Source organism: Neofelis nebulosa, chromosome 7 (assembly GCF_028018385.1).
Source record: "Neofelis nebulosa isolate mNeoNeb1 chromosome 7, mNeoNeb1.pri, whole genome shotgun sequence".
NCBI classification, from domain to species: Eukaryota; Metazoa; Chordata; class Mammalia; order Carnivora; family Felidae; genus Neofelis; species Neofelis nebulosa.
Window position 1 is genome coordinate 140,904,121 of NC_080788.1, and position 20,701 is coordinate 140,924,821.

Consider the following 20,701-nt stretch of genomic DNA (forward strand, 5'->3'; position numbering starts at 1 on the left):
GCAACTTTACTGAATGCGTTTATTACTTTGAAGAGGTTTCTGGTGGCGTCCTTAGGGCTTTCTATACACAATAGCTTTGTCATCTGCAAATAGTGACAGTTTTACTTTTTCCTTTCTGATTTGGATAGATTTTATGTCTTTTTCTTGCCAACTGCTCATGCTAGGATTTCCAATCCCCTGTGGCATAAAAGCAGTGAGTGAGCGTCACTGTATCATTCCTGATCCTAGAAGAGTGACCATTTTCTATTACCCCCTGGACCTTGTGAAATTCTGCTAAATGCGGCCCCCACGTTGCTTGGAAAGCAGCCCATGGGGCTCTTCGTCTGCAGAGTCTGCAGAATTCTCCTTAGTGTGGAGGGAAAAATCTCTTTGTTTCCACATTTGTTGGTGGACACTCAGACCCTACCTTAGTCCAGGCTCTTGGTTGTGAGCTCAGAACATCCAAAGGGGACATATGGACTCTGGTGAGTGAACAGCCTACCTTCAAAGCTGGCTTCAGGACAGGCTTGAACAAGAGGCCCATGAAGTCCCACTGGCTGACTTCATTTCTCCATGTGCTCTCACACTGCCTTCCTCTGGTCACTGGCCTTGTCCTCTGGTTGACCATCTCCAGTCAACCCTTCCACTTCCCTTCAACCCACCCCAATATGGCACCTGTTCCTACCACTCCATTGGTATCCGGGGACTCCTGTTGTGCTCCCAATAAATGAGCACTTGTCTATCTTTCTCTTGTTTGACAAGCTCTCTCCTTGGAGATCCCATATATCAGTCATACTTTACCTGTCCCAAACTGAGCTCCTTGCTTCGTCCTCAAAACTGTTACGGGTTTCCAATCTCAGAAAATAGTTCCATAGCAATAATGGTTACCGTGGTATCATAATGAGAGGAGTTATAAGGTATTTAGATGGGCTCTAGAAACTCTCAATTAACTATTTGCTTACTAATAACAATAGTAGGGCTTCCATAAACGTGTAAGGAATAAGGCGCCCCCATGGTGACCTATCTTGGGGTTACTTTGTGTGGTCCTTCATTTTTTTCTTTATATATTCCAGTGACTGACCTTGCAGCCACCATGTAAAAAAATATAAATATATGCATAATTTATATGCATAATTGTATGCGTATGCATATGAATAAAATATATGCATAATTACATGCATATATGCATAACTACATATATAATTCTTGCTCTTATCACCTGGAATAGTTTACCCGGTCCAAAGCCAAAAAACCCATTTCAAATGATCTGGCTCCAAGCTGAGTGTGGCCATGATAGTTCCAAAAGAACTGTATCAGAAGGAAAATTCTCATCATGGAATCCATTCATTTTCTAGTTTGGGCAGAATGTTATCAATGCTTCTCTTCCACCACTTGGAAGAAAGAGCCAAGATAGAAATAATGACAATGAAATTAACATTAACAATGATTCCCATGGACTGGGCCCAATTCTAAGTTCTTTGTAGATACGGGAAACCTCGGATTGCGAGTAGCCTGTTCTGCGAGTGTTCCGCAGGACGAGCCAACATTGCTAATAAATTACAACTTGATAAACGAGCGAGGTCCTGCACCACGAGTAGTCCGTGACGCTGGATGTCACGTGATCACAACTGAGCCAGTGGTTCTCGGAATTCGCTTTGATAGACAAGTGCTTTGGATTACACGCACGTTTCCGGAACGAATTACGCTCGCAAACCAACGTTTTACTGTACCGATTCATTTTATCCTTGTTATAGAGAGGTAGCCTTATTAGACATACTTTGCAGAAAAGGAAACCTGTCTAAAATCACACAAGTGGTCAGTGGCAGACCTAGGCTTTGCGCCAGGTGAAGTCCTTTTCCCGAACTGCCGTGCTTTACTGTTCCATCGAAGACCTTACATCACACAATCACGTGCCCACAGACGTTACTTACCTGCCTCCAGGATGCCTTCTCTGATGCCCCGGATGTGACTCGACTCACCGGTCCTGACTGCCTTCACTTCTTTCTGAGGCACAAGGCAGGGGGGGAGCCGGCCACAGCTCCTGTCGCTGGGTTTGGGTCTTGACTCAGCCACAGCTCCCGTGTGGGATGTTGGACACGTGATGTATCGCCCCTGAGGCTTAGTTTGCCCACACGTCAAATGAGCATAATAGCAGCTGTGAGGATTACACGAAATGAAAGGCAGGCACGCTTAACACAATGTCTAGCACCCAGTCAAACCTCCATAGATGGCGGTAATTCCGGCTGGGCTACCATTGTTGCTGTAGTTTTCACGCACTACATTGCCAAGGCCTCGTTCCAATATTTGCCCTCAGGACCTGGGATAAAACCTAGCCTTTAGCCAACACTTAATTAAAGGTTTGTTGGATGGAATTTAATATCTTTGGGTGGACTCACCACATCTCTCCATGCCTCGTTCAAGGCAGATGACCATTCTTTTCAAAAGACAAGCTTAGGTTGGTAGTTTCCTTTATAAGTGAATGTTAACAACAGTTGAAAATATGTGTTCAATATATTTTTTGTGCTGCCAGTTCTTAGTCATCGTTTAATTAAAAGTACTTTTTTATTGAATGTTAAACTGTCAAGATTGTCTTTGTGTGAAGAGTGGGGAAGGTTGCCATGGAGAGGTTCATGTTGCTATGTGACTCTTGTGTCAGAGCCGGAATCAAAATGGTAAATGGTCATGTCAATTTTGATAAAAAAAAAAAAAAAAAAAAAAAAAAAGAATCCTCAACAGCTTCATTAAAAAGGGGAACTTTTATTTCTTCCTTTCTTGTCATTGTGCCAAGAATAACAGAAGGGGAAATATTGGATTTTGTAAAGAGGCAGACAATGGGGCCAGCTGCGTGCACCATCAATGGTGAGAAAGTTCATATCAATTTGCTGGAGAAGTCATGGATGGCCCCCTTTCTCCCGATTGGCTACTCCATGGGCGGGTTCTTTTCTCTTCTCTTCTCTTTTCTTTTCTTTTCCTTTTCTTTTCTCTTCTCTTCTCTTCTCTTCTTTCTCTTCTCTTCTCTTCTCTTCTCTTCTCTTCTCTTCTCTTCTCTTCTCTTCTCTTCTCTTCTCTCCTTTCCTCTTCTCTCCTCTCCTCTTCTCTTCTCTTCTCAACTTCTTCCTATTGGAATCTGTGGTCATTTTGGCTTTGACTCAACATCTCAGATGGGTTCAGGGACGGTGCCCTTCAGACGTCCCTGTTGGACTCCTCCTGCCGATCAAGGTCTGAGGTCTCATTTGGGTCCTGCAGATTATAAAGAAGCGTAGACTCACCTTGGGTGCTCCCGGCTGGCTTGGCTCTGGACAGTGTGAGGACACTGTCCCCAGCACTTGAGCCTTTATTTGGCACGTGCAGACACACGGACAAAGCAGCCATTGTGTTCTAGACAGTGTTGCGTTAGCCGATACTCTGGGCATCTCATTACTTTCCAGCGTGTGCACCTTTACTTAAGCTCTTCCCTTCTCCAGGCATGCCCTCTCCTCTCCTTGTCACCTAGCCTATTTTTTTTTTTCCTTCCTCAAGACCCAGAGTTAGTCTTTAATTATTCCTTGCAGCCTAGCATAGTGGTCAAGTGCATAGACTCCGGAGACAGAAGGCTTGCACTGGCATGTTTCAGCTGAGTGACCTGGGTAAATTTCCCAACCTCTCTGTGCCCGGATGTTCTAAGTCCCCATGGGGAAGAGAGGGTTACCATCTCCTTTCCCTGATGCTTGGGCCAGCAGGCTCTTGCAAATACACTGGAGGTTTCTGGGCACTGCCAGGTTTCGTTATTTGCTGGTCCAACGGTTTGAGTAGCCAGGGACCAGAGACTAGCTCAACAGGTCAGTTGGGGTCACCAGTGGGAAGATATTCTTTCTCTGAATACTGGCTTTTAATGAGACCATGTCTGAGAGGTCTTTCTCTCTTCTGAAGAAGACTTTGCTCTGAGTTAACTTCCCAGAATGCTGATGTCTCCAAGTCCCTCTGGGCCAGACATAGTGACTTCCTTTTTGGAGTGGTTTGTAACGGTGCTTCAGTCCTGGCTGTCTGAATGGTTAGCTGATTAAGTAAACTTTTGCTCAGTCCTGGCTACATGTCCAGTGCAGATCCAGACCCTATAAGCCACGCCGTCAATATAAGAAGAGAGACTGCATGTTTTGAACCTTGGGCCAGGCAGGGAAGATGTTATGGGTTAAACTGGGTCCACTCAAAAGATGTCCAAGCCCTACCTCCTGGCACCTGTCAATGTGACCTTATTTGGAAACAGGGCCTGTGCAGGTGATCAAGTTAAGACGAGGTCTTTAGGATGGGCCCTAATCCAACAAAATAAAAGTTTGGACACAGAGGCAGACCTGCACAGACGTTCGTGGGGAGAATGTCCCATGAAGGGAAAGGTGGGGACGGGTGATGTGTCTGTAAGCCAAGGGACACCCAAGACGGCCGGCAAACCACCAGAAGTTAGGGGGGATGCCTGGAGGAGATCTTCCCTCACAGCCCTCAGAAGGAACCGCACCATGGATACCCAGATCTCAGACTTCTAGACCCCAGGACCGGGACAGTTTTCTGTTGTTTGTGGTTCTTGGGATGGCAAACCCTGGAAAGTAATACAGGAGACTAGCCGGGCCCGGCAGACACTGGCGTGAGAAATACCGTGAATACCGTGTGGGGTTACGTGTTCCGCGAGCGGGCAAGAGGAAGCAAGAGGACAGATAGCAGCCAGGAAGCCTTCCTGGAAGAGGTGCTGAACTTCACAAGATGAGTACAGTTGAGATCTGTAGGGATGGAGTGTGGAGGTGGGCAGGCGGGGGAGGGACCTGGAGAGAGATGTTAGAGCTGAGGACGTTTGCGACAGACCCTTTTCGCCTTTTGGGTTTTTCTCTGCTAGAACTGCCTTCCTGCCAATTTGTTGACTAAGACGACAGCGCCTCGTGGAAAAAGAAGCTACCTCTTTCCCCCTTGGAGGTCCCTGGTACGAGCTAACTCGACCTTTCGGTGGGAGGCTTTGCTTTGGAAAAACATGTTGTTCAACCAAAAGGTGAGGGGGCGCGTGCATACTTCAGGCCGGAATTCACGGAGGCGTCTGTTCTTCTGGAAATTCTGCCTCGGTTGGCGTAGTTGGAGACGGGCGCTCACTGGGACCACAAGCGTTTTCTTGCCACCCTTTCTCCGGAGACCGTGCCATCCTGGGCTGCCTCTGAACGCCTGCATGTTCAGAATTATTACGTGTTAAAATCATCGCATCTTGGGGCGCCTGGGTGGCTCAGTCGGTTAAGCGTCCGACTTCAGCTCAGGTCACGATCTCACGGTCCGTGAGTTCGAGCCCCGCGTCGGGCTCTGGGCTGACAGCTCAGAGCCTGGAGCCTGTTTCGGATTCTGTGTCTCCCTCTCTCTCTGACCCTCCCCCATTCATGCTCTGTCTCTCTCTGTCTCAAAAATAAATAAAACGTTAAAAAAATTAAAAAAAAAATAAAATCATCGCATCTGGGGGAGCGGAAGGTGGGGGTTAAGGGTTCCCCTCCAACAGCAAGAAACCAAAGTCAGGGGTGTTTGTTCTTTGTGAGGATGGGAGAAGTTGGTGGCTGGGGCAGCGAGGCTCGTGGCACTGGGGGGCCCTGCACTGTCTTCCCGACCCCTCTCTCCATTTACACCCCTTCTAGGATGAAAAGCTCATACAGCCAGCGAAGGGCGCACGGATTGATCTCCCCCTCCCCGCTTTCCACCTGCACCTGCCTTTTACCCACGCCCCACGCCCTTCGGGCCTCAGTTTGGTGATTTCTGTTTGAACCCAGCAATCCTGTGCGTCCTGGAGGGCTGTGCTTGCCGCCCCGGGGTTCCCCGCGTGGCCCCCGGGGTTCAGGCTGCGCGTGGGCAGGTGGCGAGGCCACGGGCAATGCGGTTGTGTTGACGGTCAGCTTGTCTGCAGTCCCCTGGGCATGCTGGGCCGGCGTGTGGTTCTCCGCGAGCGGATACGCGGTCACGGGTGGGCAGGCGCGGGGGAGGGGTGGGGGGTGCCGGAGGCGCACCGGGTGGCGCACCGCTGTCGGGGTCCGTGCGTGCGTCCAAGGTGCGCGTGTGCAAAGTCCGTGCCTGAGGCCGGTGTGCAGGGGGCGGCACCTGTGTGCCTGGATGCCTCTCGGGGGCGTGGGGAGCGGGGTTCACGAGTGTGGGAAGATGTGGGTCCGTCTCCATTTAGACCGTGACCTTCAGAGCATCCCAGCCCCATTTTCCACCCGAACTGGACCTTCATCTTCTTCCCTCTTGCTTACCTTCCTGGCGGCTACATTCCGCGCCCCCCCAACCCGCGCACCTTTTCTCCCCCCCCCCCCCCCCTTCCAGTCCATGACATCATCCAAACCCTCAATGAGGGAAAGAGGAGATTTAAAAAAAAAAAAAAAAAATCCTTCCCTGGCAACCAAAATACCTTTAATGTAGCATAATTACCGCCGCTCTGCCCCCTCTCCCTCCCCCGCTGGGACAATTCCACAAGCCCTACAACATACACTTAAATCTTCAACTTCTCAGAGACACTACACGCAGATGGGAAAGATTTGATTAAAATTACAGTGCTTTAGGTTCAGCTTCACCTATTAAGGAAAAAAAAAAAAACCAACCCAGATCGGGTGCTGGCCTTTTTTCCCTTCCCAGAGAATTAACTAGGCCACGGTAATTACCCAGGGCCCCGCTGTGCGCCCTCAAAGGCTCCCCCGGTGGTATTTTCCTGCTACCTGTCTTTGTACAGATGTTGACATCAACATGAGTGATAACTCTGCCAGCTCAGAGGGGTTGCTCTCTGTCTTCCTCTCCCTCCTTCCCTTCCCTCCTTCCTCCCCTCCCTCCCCCCTTCCTTCCTCCCTTCCCTCTCTCCCTCTCCCCCTTCCTTCCTTCCTTCCTTCCTTCCTTCCTTCCTCCCTCCCCTTCCTTCCTTCCTTCCTCCCTCCCCTTCCTTCCTTTCTTCCTTCCTTCCTTCACTTGTTTTTTTATTTTAATCCTCCAAAACAGAGGAGGAGGAAAGAAAAGCAAATGAATTCTCTGTCCCCATGGCGATTTGCATCTGACTGTCCGGGGACAGTCTCCTATGTTACCCACATCCTGTGTGTCTGGAGCTTTTCCCTGAAGGGAGATGCTAATGAGGAGCCGCCCACAACCTCGGGCCAGCAATGCCTGCCTCTTCCGGGAAGCCTTCCTGGGCCCCCTCCACCCCCAGCTTCAGCAGGATGGCACTCTGTCACCTGTCATTCCTCTCCTGGGTGTCCAGAGCTCCCCAAGTCCAGACTGCAGACTTGTTCCCTTCGGTACCTTCTGAAACTCTGCACCCAGCCAGGGGCACCCAGCAGGACCACGTCTCCAGCTGGGCACAGTCAGCACGGAGCCCAGGGTACTGTTAGGGAACCACGAAAATCATTTAATTTTTTTTTGTAATTGAAAAGAAAAAATCATTAATATAATACGGTGTATAATACAGTGTAATACCAACATGGGTGTAAAATATGCTTTTAGATGTGTGATTACGGAGGAAGGGGCCAAGGGGGTCGGCTGGGTGCACTCCCCCTCTTAGAACTCGGCTTCCTGAGCAGGCCTTGCCCCAGTCAGGAGCCTCTCCGGGGCCTCGGAAACTTTGTCTACACAGACCCGCCCCATTGGAGTTGACAGAGTCCGTTAAGCACGGTTCCCACCTCTGCCTTCTCAAGATCCCCGTCTCGATCTTTCGGGGTCCACTGGTTCACTCGGGCCACCTTTGGTTTTGCCCCTGTACTTGCAAGTTAGTCTGAAGCAGGCCGGTCCCCAGGTCTGGAGTCAGAAGAGGCAGATTCCAGGCTCGGGGCTGTGCCTTGCTTGCTCGGAGCCTGAGGAAGGCATTTTGCTTCTGTGGGTCAGTTTCCTCATCTGTCACACGGGCAGCACCGGCCCCGCCAGCATTTCACGGGGGCTACTCTGTGGATCTGAGAGAGAAGCTGGGAAGCCCCGGGTCCCAGGGGAAGTGGGAGAAAGGTCCAGAAAACGGAAGCTCAGGGAAGTGTGGCCCATCCCATCGGCGTCGCCATCTGGCCGTCTCAGATACCACCCTGGCTGGAGCCAACGGGGACCAATAGGGACCAGACAGCCCACTGCTCCCTAACTCTTGGTGGCCACTCGCCTCTTTGTTTAGGCCTGGTACACAGGCTGTGCCTCAACACCCACAGGGAAAGGTCATCGTAGGATGGGAGGGACGCCACCTGGGTTCTCCATCTGTGTGGCCTCTGATTAGCTGTGCAGCCAGGGCAAGTGGCTTTCCTCTCTGGTTCTCAGTGTCCTTATTCATTTAGTCCTTACCAGGGAGGCACGACTAAGGTAGTTGTTTATCCAGCACGGCTGGGGTCATTTTCAGCTCTGACTCTGATGCTTCAGCGATGTGTCCCTGTCCCCCGAAGCTCCGATCTTCCCCACATGGGCCAAGGCTGGGTTTCCTCATTGCCGGCCACTCTCCTCCTGCTCCCTCGGCATGGATCCTGAGGGTCAGACTCCTGAAGCTGCCTTAGGCACGCCACCAGCACCTGGGCTGGAAAAGTGCCCAGTTGGCATGGTGGTGTTCTGCCGGGAGGGGGGAAGCCCATGTGCCCATGGCTGGCAGCTCCAGGCTGGTGAAGGGCACCGGCTGGGGCAGAGCCAAAGGGCCCTCCTCCTCCAGGCAGGACGGGGCTCGCCGGGTCTGGGCAGCCTCGCCCACAGCAATGACTGGAGAATAGTGTTTGACAAATCATGACCTGCCCCCCGGGTTCCCTCCATTTGTGTTCCCTTCTTGCTTCCCGGTGAGATTTGGCTAATGCCACCTCTTGTCCCATCCAACAAGCGAGTAGGTCCAAAGCTGTGCTAAGTAGGAGGCACACAGTGTGAACTGATTATCACTTATTCTCCCAGACGTTTTCTGGGTTAGGGGACGATGACGATCCTCATTTTAGAGAAGTTGAAGTGGAGAAAAGTTAATAGCTCACTCATGGTCACACAGCCATTAAATGGCTGAGCAAGATTCAAACCCTGTAGCCCAGTCCATAGACTGTGTATATGCGTGTGTGTGTGTGTGTGTGTGTGTGTGTGTATCCTCTATAAGAATGGGGGCTGATTATCATAATTATTTGTTGCCGTTATGGTTATCTGTAATGCAATTATTATTATTATTATTATTATTATTATTTGAGAGAGAGAAAGAAGGAAGGGGGGCAGAGGGACAGAGAGAGAGAGACTTTTAAGCAGGGACGGATCCCAAGACCCTGGGATCATGACCTGAGCCAACATCACGAGTCAGACACTCAATCGACTGAGTCACCCAGGCGCCCCAATAATGCAATTATGAACTGAGCCCTTTGAGTTAAAATTTTATCAGGATCAGGTCAAGTAAGTAATACTTGCCAGATGGTATAGATCAGCTCCATTTCTGCCAATCCCATGAGACAGACAACGTCGCTCCCTTTTCAGAGGTGGAGAAATCGAGGTGCAGAAAGGTCAGGTCAACTGCCCGAAGTTGGCAGCTAGTAAGCTGTGGGGTCAATGTCAGATTTTGCTCGCGTATACGCACGATAACCAGTGCAAGCAGTTACTCACCGTCTGTGCTGGTCTTGACGTCGTGCGGGGCGTAAGACGCACACACACGCTCGCGCACGCGCACACGCACGCGCACAGCCTCCCTCCCACCAGCGTCCTCAGTGCGGCCGGGTGCCAGGCAAGCCTGTGAAGGGCTGCTCCCTGGCCCTGGTGCTCCTGGCAGCGTGGCCTATACCTTCCCTTCATCTCGTGTATCCGTGACACCTGACAATCTCCTTTTCTTGAAACACAGTAATCGCACCGGTGACACTTTTTAGAAACAAGGAACTCCGTGCGTAACATCCCATTCAGCCCCTCCAAAAGAAGCTGTTTTCTTTTTCACATTATTCTTCTGATATTTCACCTAACTGTAGGCAGCTCGTCTATTTCCTTTCGCGTGTGACTTTTTATTATTGGCGTTGTATCGTACACTTTTCATTATGTTTCTGCATAGTGGTCACTTTCAGGGAGTAGATCACGTTCCACGTGGAGATTAGCATAGTTTTTTACTCCTTTTCTTCAGTGTTGAGCTTCGATCTTATTTTAATTTACGTTTCTTTTATTACAAAGGAGAGGCCCAGGGGCGCCTGGGGGGCTCAATTGGTCAAGTGTCCGACTTCGGCTCAGGTCACGATCTCAGGGTTCGTGAGCTCGATACCCGCCTCCGGCTCTGTGCTGACAGCTCGGAGCCTGGAGCCTGCTTCCGATCCTGGGTCTCCCTCGCTCTCTGCCCCTCCCCCACTCATGCTCTGTCTCTCTGTCTCTCAAGAATGAACAAATGTTAAAAAAAAAATAATAAAAAAACACAAAGGGGAGGCCTATTTCTTGTTTGTATTTATTCTTGTTTGCAAACTGCCCTTCTCTTTGACCCACTAATACCATTGTCTCCATTCGTTTTTACCCTGCGCTGTTTCATTTCTGCATATAGTAAGACACTTGTCTTTGAGATTTCGCCCATTACGTCAAAGCTCAGAATGTTTGCAATCCTTCGCAGTTCTGACAAATACCTGAATTTTTTTAGTGATATTTAACCTTTTTTCATATTTTAATGTAGCCACCGGAATCAATGCTGGTTCGGAGGATAGAGCCTGAATCTAAATGGACTGCCTCCTCAGTCACGAAGTAATCCTTATTGGTCTTTCTTATTGGTCATTTTTGACTCCCTCAACACATGTTTGTGAATCGTCGCACGAGGCCAGGCACCTGCTCGGCCCTGGGGACAGACTGAGCGGGACACGCTCAGGATGGCCTCACACGCTCTCTGGGTTTGCCACTCAGTTTCAAGGTGGGCTTGTCTAGTCTATATTCTTACCACACCATTTTAGTTCTTGTCGTCTTGCCATGTGTTTCGATATGTGGGAATTCGTGTTTGCTCGTTCTTTTTCACGTATTACGAAGGCGAAGTGTATCATTTAATCTGATTTCTAGAGAAGGTGGCAAACAACCATTTTCCATGCTGTCTGCCAGCCCAGGCCTGTGCAGCGAGCACTTACCTGGAGCCTGGGGCTGAGGATCGTGGATTCTCAGAGTTAAGAGACGTCCAGAAACGCCTGCCATCGGCTGTCCCCGGGACTCGCGGGCGACATTTGTACCTTCCCCTCAGGATCATCTCCAACTAAAAGAAAACCTGCCGCCGGTACAGAAACCTGAGCTCGGTAATGAATTACTGATCTCGTTTAACACTTCATCTGATTCAGGTTCTTTTTTCCCCGATGACCCCCCCGCAGGAGTTGTCTGCCCTGGGCTGGAATGCTCTTAGCGATGAAGAACTCACTTCTTGGTCTTGTTGCCTTCCCAGGTAGAGCCCTGAAAAGGCCAGAAGCTTGCTTTGTGTCCCCGGATGGATAAAGGGGGCAGGTGAACTTGGCAAGATAACTCTGAGCTTTGAGTCCCGCAGACAAACCACCTGCAAACCCTCAACCAGTTAGCAGATAGAAGGGTCCATTCAAGTCCCTTCTGACTCTTTTCTGCCCTGGGGAAGGCAGAGCTATTGTTCAGCTGTCAAGGAGCAGTGTTTATTCATTCATTTATCTTAAATGTTTATTTATTTATTAGAGAGAGGGAGCGGGGGGAGGGGCAGAGAGAGGAAGACAGAGAATCCCAAGCAGGCTCTGCCCTGACAGCAGAAAGCCCAACGCGGGGCTCGAACTCACCAACCATGAGATCACGGCCTGAGCCGAAACCAAGAGTCCAACGCTTAACCGACTGAGCAGCTCCAGGCACCCCGCCAAGGAGCACTATTGATTAGCAATGCTTGAGCCTCTGTCCATTTAGCTGAGCTCTCTAAACGTAACCTTGAGCCGTAACCTCCATAGGCAGGGGTGGAGGTGGGGTGGGGGTGGGGGGTTGGGGCGGGGTGGGATGAGGGTGGCTGGGAGCCACTCTCCCAGGGGAAGGCCTCCAAACCAGGATGCATCCTGCTTCTTGAAGTTTTCTTCCTCTCTTTTTCAAACTCCCGTGGGTATTTTTAATTTTCCCAATTCATTTCAGTTTTCTCTAAGTTTTTGACTTTTCCTTTGGACGGAATGAGTGACTGAAGAGGAGAAACTTGGAAAGGACGTTTATTTTTAAGTCTTCAAAAAATAATAATTAAGACCGAGAAAGAAATGGAGGGGGGGGGGGTGGGGGGAGGAGAAAGTCCTTCTGGATTTGGTTCCAGTTTGGGAAGTTTCGGGCCTGTGCTTATTGTAGCCAAGCCATTTGTCCCATCCCTATTTATACGACAGGGTGCAGAACTAGTTGTTCCTGCCGTGTCCTGCTGCCTGTCAAAAAGAAATCTGTCTTGGAGGAGAAGCCAATTAGCTCAACGTCTTTCATTTGGATGTGTTTCGCTCTTACCGCGAGTCGTGCTCCGCGCTGAGCCACAGAGTCCGGTGAGTGTGCGGGGCAGAGCCCAACAGGTCCGCCTGCTGAGGCCAGAGCCCGAAGCCAGAGCCCCCTGGAACCCAGACTCTGTCTCTCGTTGACCTTGCAATCTTAGGTTTGCTCCCTCCGCGCTCTCCCCTGAAAAAATGGAAATAGCAGCAGTCATAACACCCGCCTCTCAATATTGCAAGTTTGGCAGAATTCTGTCATAACGGCAATAATGATGATGATGACAATGATAATAGTTACCGCTTCGTACGTGGCCGCCGCTGTGCTAAGTGACCCGGGGGCGGTAGCTCGCGCACTCCTCCCGGTAACCTGGGAGGCAGCGTTAATATCAGCCCCGGCTTCCAAAGCGAAGGTCGAACCGCTTTCCGCAAGGTCTAAGGGACACCCCACCGGTCCCCGGGTGACAGCGCGGCGTCTTCACCATCATCCAGAAAGAATCCTCTCAAATGACCAGCGATGTCCAAACCCGAGTGCCCGCAGCTGACTTTTGTATTATTTAGGGTGATGCTAACAGCTGTAACAACCCCCACCCTGCCAGTAGTTAGTTAGCCCGATAGGAGTTTCGATCTGTCAGAAATAAGAGCCTTCCAAACACACTGCGTTTCGTGCTCGCGTAACAGACCGTTTGTGTTTGGTGGGTTCCCCCCCTCCCCCCGTCACCCCCCACTTGGTGATTCGGGGACTCGGGTCTCTCTGTCTGGAGGCTTTGCTCCCCGCTGCCCAGCTGATGGGTGAGAAGGGATACGGAGAGCACACCTGGGCCTCTTAGCCACCCCTTACATTTCATTGGTAGCGACTGGTCACATGGGCCACCTAGCCGCAAAGGCGCCTGGGAAATGTAGTCCTGGCGGAGCCCGCGGTTTCCCAGGGAGAGCTCCGAGGTGCTCACCTTTTGGCAGCCAGCTCCCTCTTCCCCCCTCCGCCACCTCGCCCGCTCTCAGCCACCAGACTCGCCAACACGTCAGGCGGAGAGCGTCACATCCGGCCTTTCCCTAAAATAAGGCTAAAACCCTGGAGGTCACACGTCAAGTGACCTGGAGACTTGGAACCAGCCTCTCCCGGGCTTCGCTGTAGGAATCCTGGAAGATTCCAGAGCATTCCCTTAGAAGCCAGCGGAGCTCCTCTCCCACAGATCATCCAGGGGCAGGTGTGGTCTGGAAGCCCCGCCTTGTGCCTCCCTTCTGTGCGAGGTTCTACGTAACCCGGTTTTTCTTTTTTAGAATTTCACACGATGACAAAAATGAAGCGCATGCTTCCCACGTCTGCTCCACCTCTGCGTTTTGTTTTTTTTTTTTGGGGGGGGGAGCCCAAATATTTCAAGGCGGGATTATTATTTTCAGTAGGAGAGCTGAAACTTGGAACGAGCGTGGTAAGTACCAAGCGCATATTTATGTGCGGAGGGAGGGAAGAGGGAAAAAAAAGAAATTAAACAGCGCCTTTAGAAACAACGATCCACGTGAACACGTGCACGGTGCACGACCGCCGGAAGCAAGGTGCGGTGAAAGCGTCATTTCGCCAAAAAACGAGGATGTTTGCTTTCTCACAGTCCATATGCAGGGCCCGTAGCTACTCATTGGATAAGAGCAAAAGCTAGTTCAGCAGCATCTAAAATCTGTAGCAGAGAGCGCGTGCACACACATGTAAGTTACTTAGAGATATCCGAGGGTTCCCAACTTTTAGAGCTGGTTGTAAATTCGGAGAGCATCCCAACGGCTGCTCTCATTTCATACACGAGCACACCCAGGAGTCGGGGTTGTGAGTCTCTTTCCAAAACTCCATCCTCTCGCTGTTTTCCAGTTGGTGGCCAGAATTATCTTTCTAAAGTAAATATCTGAAAAGACGGCATCATTGCTTGAAAACCTTCAAGTGGTTGTCACCCAGCAGGTGGCTTCCTTCCATTGACTCAACGGCCGTCCACGCTGGCTCTTTCCCCTTCGGCTCCCTGCCTCCCTGCCCTTGCTCGGCTGGCCTCACCCACCACGCGGGTCACGCTGACAAGAGGGGTCCTGGTGCCCACACCTGCTTGATTCTGAGTCTCCTTTTGCTCAGGAGTCAACTCTGGCAGACAAACTGCCTTTCCTGGTTTCCTGTAACGCTTCCCGGGGCCGACCTGAGCCCGACTCTTAGCACACGGTGCATTAGAGTAGCAGCTTGTACGTGTGACAGTTGACTTCTTGGTCTTTTTTACGATTTGCAGGCTGCCCAATGCTGTCTTTAAATGATGATCCCCTCACTTAAACTGTGGGCTTCCAGCAAAAACAGAGGCCGTGTTTTATTGTGGTATTGACTATTCTATTCCTGCGTGCTGGGGTAACGTGTGCTCCAAAAACGCTTGTGGAACTGTTATCCATGATCGGGCTAAGGTGCCTGCTTGCTAAGCCAAGCCTCGAGTCCCTGTTGCGTTCTCCTTGCTCAAGTATTGGCAGGAACGGCTCCCTCATTACCTTGGGGTTTGAAACATCATTCATCAGAGTGGCTTTCCCTGACCTCCTGATCTAAAAAATGCCCATCACTCTCTGTATTAGGGTTCTCCAGAAAAACAGAACCAATAGGATATATATGATATATACACACACATATATATGATACACACCCATATATATATGTATATATATATATATATATATATATACATATATATATACACACAGATATATATATATATGTATATATGTGTTTATGTATATGTACATGTATGGAATTAGCTCATGTGATTATGGAGGCTGAGAAGTCCTGACATGTGTTGTCAGTAAGCTGCAGACCCAGGAAGGCTGGTGTAGGTGACATCTAAAAAATATTTTTTAATGTTTATTTATTTTTGAGACAGAGAGAGACAGAGCATGAACGGGGGAAGGTCAGAGAGAGAGGGAGACACAGAATCCGAAGCAAGCTCCAGGCTCTGAGCTGTCAGCACAGAGACGGACACGGGGCTCAAACTCACGGCCCATGAGATCACAACCTGAGCCGAAGTGGGACGCTCAACCGACCAAACCACCCAGGCGCCCCGGTGTAGGTGTAAGTCCAAAGGCCCAAGAACTGGGCGAGTCGATGGTGTAAATCCTAATCGGAGTGCAGAAGAAAACTCCTGTCCCAGATTGAAAACCATCTGGCAGAGAAGAGGAACTCTCCTTCCCTCTGCCTTTTTGTTCTATTCAGACCCTCAGTGGAATGGAGGAAGCCTGTCTGCTTCCGGAAGGAAGTCTACCCCTTCAGATGCTAATCTCAGCTGGACTAATCTCAATCTCAGTCTCAGTCTCCATTGACTAATCTCAATCTCCACTCAACTCAACACAGACACACCCAGAAATAATCTGTAACTAAATATCTGAGCACAATGTGGCCCCATCATGTTGACACGTAAAATGAACATTACGTTTTCTATTCCTTTACTCTGCTTTGTTTTTTAAGTTTATTTATTTATTTTGAGAGAGGAGGGAAGGGGCAGAGAAAGAGAGAGAGAGAGAGAGAGAGAGAGAGTGAATCCCAAGGAGGCTCTACACTGTCAGCCCAGAGCCTGAGGTTAAGCTCATCACACAAACTGACATCATGACCCAGCCAACATCTAGAGTGAAGACACGTAACTGACGGAGCCACCCAGGTGCCCCCTGCTTTGTCTCCTTTACAGTATTTATTGCCATCTGATAGAGCAAATCTTTATTTATCATCTCTCTCCCCAGCACTGGAAGTGCAGGGGAAAAGGCTGGCACATGGTAGGTGGTCAAACACGTGGATGCAAACACCAGGCGTTCAAACCCCGGACTCTCTCTCCCAGACCAGGGTTTCTTTTCCCTTCGAGAAAGATAGAAAAAAAAACTATACTAAATGATTCTCAAAACTCTAAAAAACTCTAATGCCTTGGAAATACAATAACAAGCAACAAGTAAAAATAAACAGTTGAACCCAAACCTCCCCAAACCCCCAGTGATTCCTCAAAGTACAGCCAACACGAGTCCTTTGATATCTTACTCGGGGGACACACGCGGCGCGAAGACACAAGGGGGAAATGGCAGATTTCTCTGTTTTATTTTTATATACCAACTTGCTAGTTAACAGTGGGAACAATCAATAAACTTTAATAGAAGGCTATTACTTTAGGGTTGTAGTAAACTGAGGAATAAAAAATAATGGCTTCGCAGCCTTTTATCAGTCTGGGGAGCTAATTTAATATGCACGGAAAATACATTACAATAATTTTTATAACTATGCAGTCCAGACCTCTCTAAAGATTTTCCAGGAAATAAGTGATGTGCAAAGAATCCAACCCAAATATATGATACAAAAACTGTGGTTGCAGAGAGTGGGGAAAAGGCAGCCCCAGCTCATTCTATCAGGAATCGGATGTTTATATTAAAAAAAAAAAAAAAAGCCACCGAATTCTAAATTGGAACTAGATGCTCATTGCTGATTTTTTTTTTTTTTTTTTTTTTTTTTTTCTTTAACCCAACCTCGCTTAACAAAGTAGACTGATCATTCCTGTTTGGAATCATTCAGACTGCAGACAAATGTGCTAAAGCTTGAAGTATATAATTTTTAACCTCTTAGAAAGGTTGAATGATGTGTTATAAAACTATTTACTGTGTGCAGCACAGCTCAAATTCAGCGCACCACTGAATTTGGGGCTCCATTAATCCTAATTTAACTTGCATCTGGTCACAATTTGGAAGAGGAAAAAGGCCAAGAACTGAAGGAGCAGGCTGTGTTCATGCACAAAAAGGAGGTTCCACATCCAGGTCAAGGAACCTTCCTGATTCCCCAGATTCTCTCAGCTCCGAGCCCGCAGGACTATTCCAGGGACAACTGCACGCTTTTACCCAGTTTGTCCTTCTCCTCCTCTACCCTGACCTTCTCTGGCCAATTCTCCACTGCAAATCCTCTTGACTTCTCCCCTGGGACGGCCAAGGGCCCACCAGGGAAAGTTCAAGTTCAGTTTCCCAGGGAGCGGGGCTGGCCCTGAAGCATTCTCCCCAGGTGCAAAGCACAAATGTTTTGTTTTTTTTTTTTAACAAATCAAAATCAATGCAAAAAAAATTCCATGATGAACAAAAGATAAAAATTTTAAATAAATATGGGCTCAGACGTGCTGAGCTGTATCTAAGCCTGAGGCCAAAGGGTGGGGGGGGGGAAAGAAGACGGATCTTATAGGTAAGATCAAGTAAAAGTTTGATCTTTTGTTCATCACGGACCTTTTTGGCATTAATTTTGGATTAAAAAATTTTTTGCATTAAAATTATATTTATCCTAATGACAGAGGTTTTGGATGCCGCGTTAAAAATTCCGCATCAAAGCGGTGCCTGTCTTGCCTCACCCCAGTCTCAGCCTGGCCAGAAGTCGTCCTTGTAGCCTCTGTGTTCCCATCGCCCTGTGCTCGTGGGGTCCTGTGAAGCCAGCTGCCGCAGATTACAGGTGTGTGTCCTCCTTCACAGCAGGAGGGACGGGGGCTGTGATTTCCGTCGCGTTTGCACCGCACCCCCCCCCCCCGCCCCCCCGGCCTCCCCAGCGTCCGTCACACCGAAATGCACGCACCGAGCGCTCCTGACACCGTCCTGTGCCGCGAGCTCCTTGCTTATACTGGTTTCTGACTTGGCAACTCCCTCCCCTCTCACCCCTGCCCCTGTGCCAGTGGAGGCGCTGCCGACAGGCAGCTTGGTGGGGGGGGGGGGGGTGCCCCGGTTCTTGCCGGGTAGGCTATGGCCCTGGGCAGGTGGCTCAGCCTCTTTGTGCCTCAGTTTCCTCATCCGTAAACCGAGATACGGCGCGCCTGCCCGGTCGGGCTTTTGAGGGCTAAATAAATGAATGTGTGCAAAGGCTTCCAAGGAAAGCTGGTGGATCATAAGCTGGGGCACTCGGTCAGGTGTAGCACACTAGCTGTACCTGAGTTTTTGGCCGCTCCCCCGCCTTCGTGTGAAGGACAAGGAGAGGGAGGGCCTGCCAAGACCCCAGGCAGAGCGCTAGGGTTTCGTACCCAGACGGGGGCACCCCAGGGAATAGATAGGCTGACCTCCTCCTTCCCTGCCTCCTCGCTCCTGCACAGGACCAGGGGGCTCACTGCGGACAGCCTGTGGGGAGCAGGGCAGGGTGAGGAGGGCTGGCAGGTGGATCTGGGGGCCAAGGGGAGAGAGAGCCAGTCAGTCGCCTTGCGAGGAAGTTATCAAGCAAATTCCAGGTAGGGCAAGGGCAACACCTTTCTGTCCTGCGCGGGGAGGAATCCGACTGCTTGGGAAGCAGGTGTTCTCTTTCCATACCACCGGACGCGGGGCAGGCCGCTCCGTCACTCGAGGTTGCTAGGGAAGATGCCCGCGGGACCCTGCTTGGCTCTGGGTGTCTCCACGGCCTTCTCAGGTCTCTTGTGTGCTTCTTGAGGCAACAACTTGCTCCCCGAGGCAGGTGGCCCAAAGCTCTCACGGTTCCGATGACGATAATAGGTCTGTGGGTGCTACTGAATTAGGCTATGCCCGTCCAACCGTCTTCAGCTCCCATTAATCACGCCCTTTTACTCAAAACAGTGCAACTCTGATCTAAACCAATTAAGCCTGCGCTGTTTAGACAAAGAGATTAATACAGCTCCACCTTTGGCCATAGAGGTGTCTTCAGACAATGAGCTTGACTCAGTGGGTCGGCTCTGTGGAGAGGTATGTTTTGGAAGGAGATGTCTATTTGCAGCTTCTAAATCAGCAGGGAAAGAAACGCACCCAGGCAAACAGGTTCCGGCTGTACCCGCGCAGGGACAAAGCAGGCTAGGGGAGTCCGATTGAGAGCCCGTGATTTGGAGACGCAGACACTCCTCCTCTCGCGAAATCCAGCTGGCTCCGACAAAGGCACAAAATACAAAATCAAATGCAGCACAAGTAATTACAGCTATAACACGGGTCTCAGATGCATAGCTTAGAAGAAAGCGTTGCCCAGTGTGGAATCCGTTCTGCTTTTTCCGAAGCAGAGGGGTGACTTCAGGTTGTGGATGCACAGCAAGGAGTGTGGGCCTGGGAGTCCCGCGGGCTAACCGGGAACTCGGGGTTCGCCCTTCGGTGCTGCTTGTGTGCCCGTTGTGCTAGACGGTGAGGGTTGTTGGAGGAGTAGCCTGCGGTCCCTGCCTTCAAGACGCTCGCCACCCAGTGGAGGACAGGGACCCTCAAGAAGGTCAGCGAGGCTTTGGCCTAGGTGAGCGTGGAGGGGGAGGCCTGGAGCCTGGGGGACCGTGGTTCCCACATTAAGGTGCTTGCAGATTATTTTCCAAACGGCAGGAATACACTGAGGGGATAAAACACAAGACTTGGTGGGCCTCATTTCTGGAAGATCACCTCGGTCCCTGCTGGTTGGCAGTGGAGCCCCTGTCGAGTTCTTTCCCTCGTCTGACCTTGGAGGTCTCATCCGGACAATGGGCGTGATTGACCCCACGGTCTCTCCGGTCCTGCCCAGCATGCATTAGCTGCGTCTTCTTATTCCTTATTTTTGGTGCTTTGATGTCTCGGGGGCTTGCTGACCGTGCAGGGACCACCGCTCCCGGGGCCAGCTGATCTTTAGAGAAGGCCAACCACTGTCCGCTGAGCCTCCTGTGCAAACGGACCAAGCCCTTATTGCAAATGGCCTCCCCTGTCAGGCTCTCCACAAGCCAGACCACCATCCACCTGCCTGACCCAGGTGCCAGATGCCAGACTCCTAGGGACAGCCCCTAAGCCCCAAAGCTTAATGACATTACTGGAACTAGCCAATCGCTACCCTCCTCCCTCCAGGGCAAGCACCTTGCAAAGGACCCTGCTCACATCCTCCACAACCCCCGCCCCCCCCAGCCCCTGACAGACCTTGGTGCTTCGGTGGGTGGCCCTGTGGCACGGTGTGCCCTCCTCTCGCGATCCGTGAGTGAAACAGGCTACCTTTCCGTGACACTTGTCTCCTCACCTGTTGGACTCGATGACGCCTGAATGAGAATTGAAGATACAAAAGTGTGTTTTAAAATACAGCAATATTTTCGGATGGAGAGTCCAGGCAAAGCCCTGGCCAGGCGAGGGGGGCTGAAACCCAGCCTCAGGTCAAACCATGCCCCAGCAGAGGGGTGCGTGCTTCCAATTTGCGCAGAAGGGCCCTGGGGGCTCGCGGTGGCCCTGTCTCGTGTCGCCTCACCTCGGGGAACCTCAGTGTTCTCGTTCACGAAATGCGGCCGTCAGGCTGAACGTGGACTCTGTTTTTCAGATTCGAGATTTTCTAACAATGGAGAACCTCGCGGCGGGCCCCTCGGTAAATCTGTCCCCACGTTCCCCGGGGGGTGGGGAGGGGGGGCGCGACCAGGCACAGTTTCCCCTCTCTGTCCCTCTTGGTGCCACTG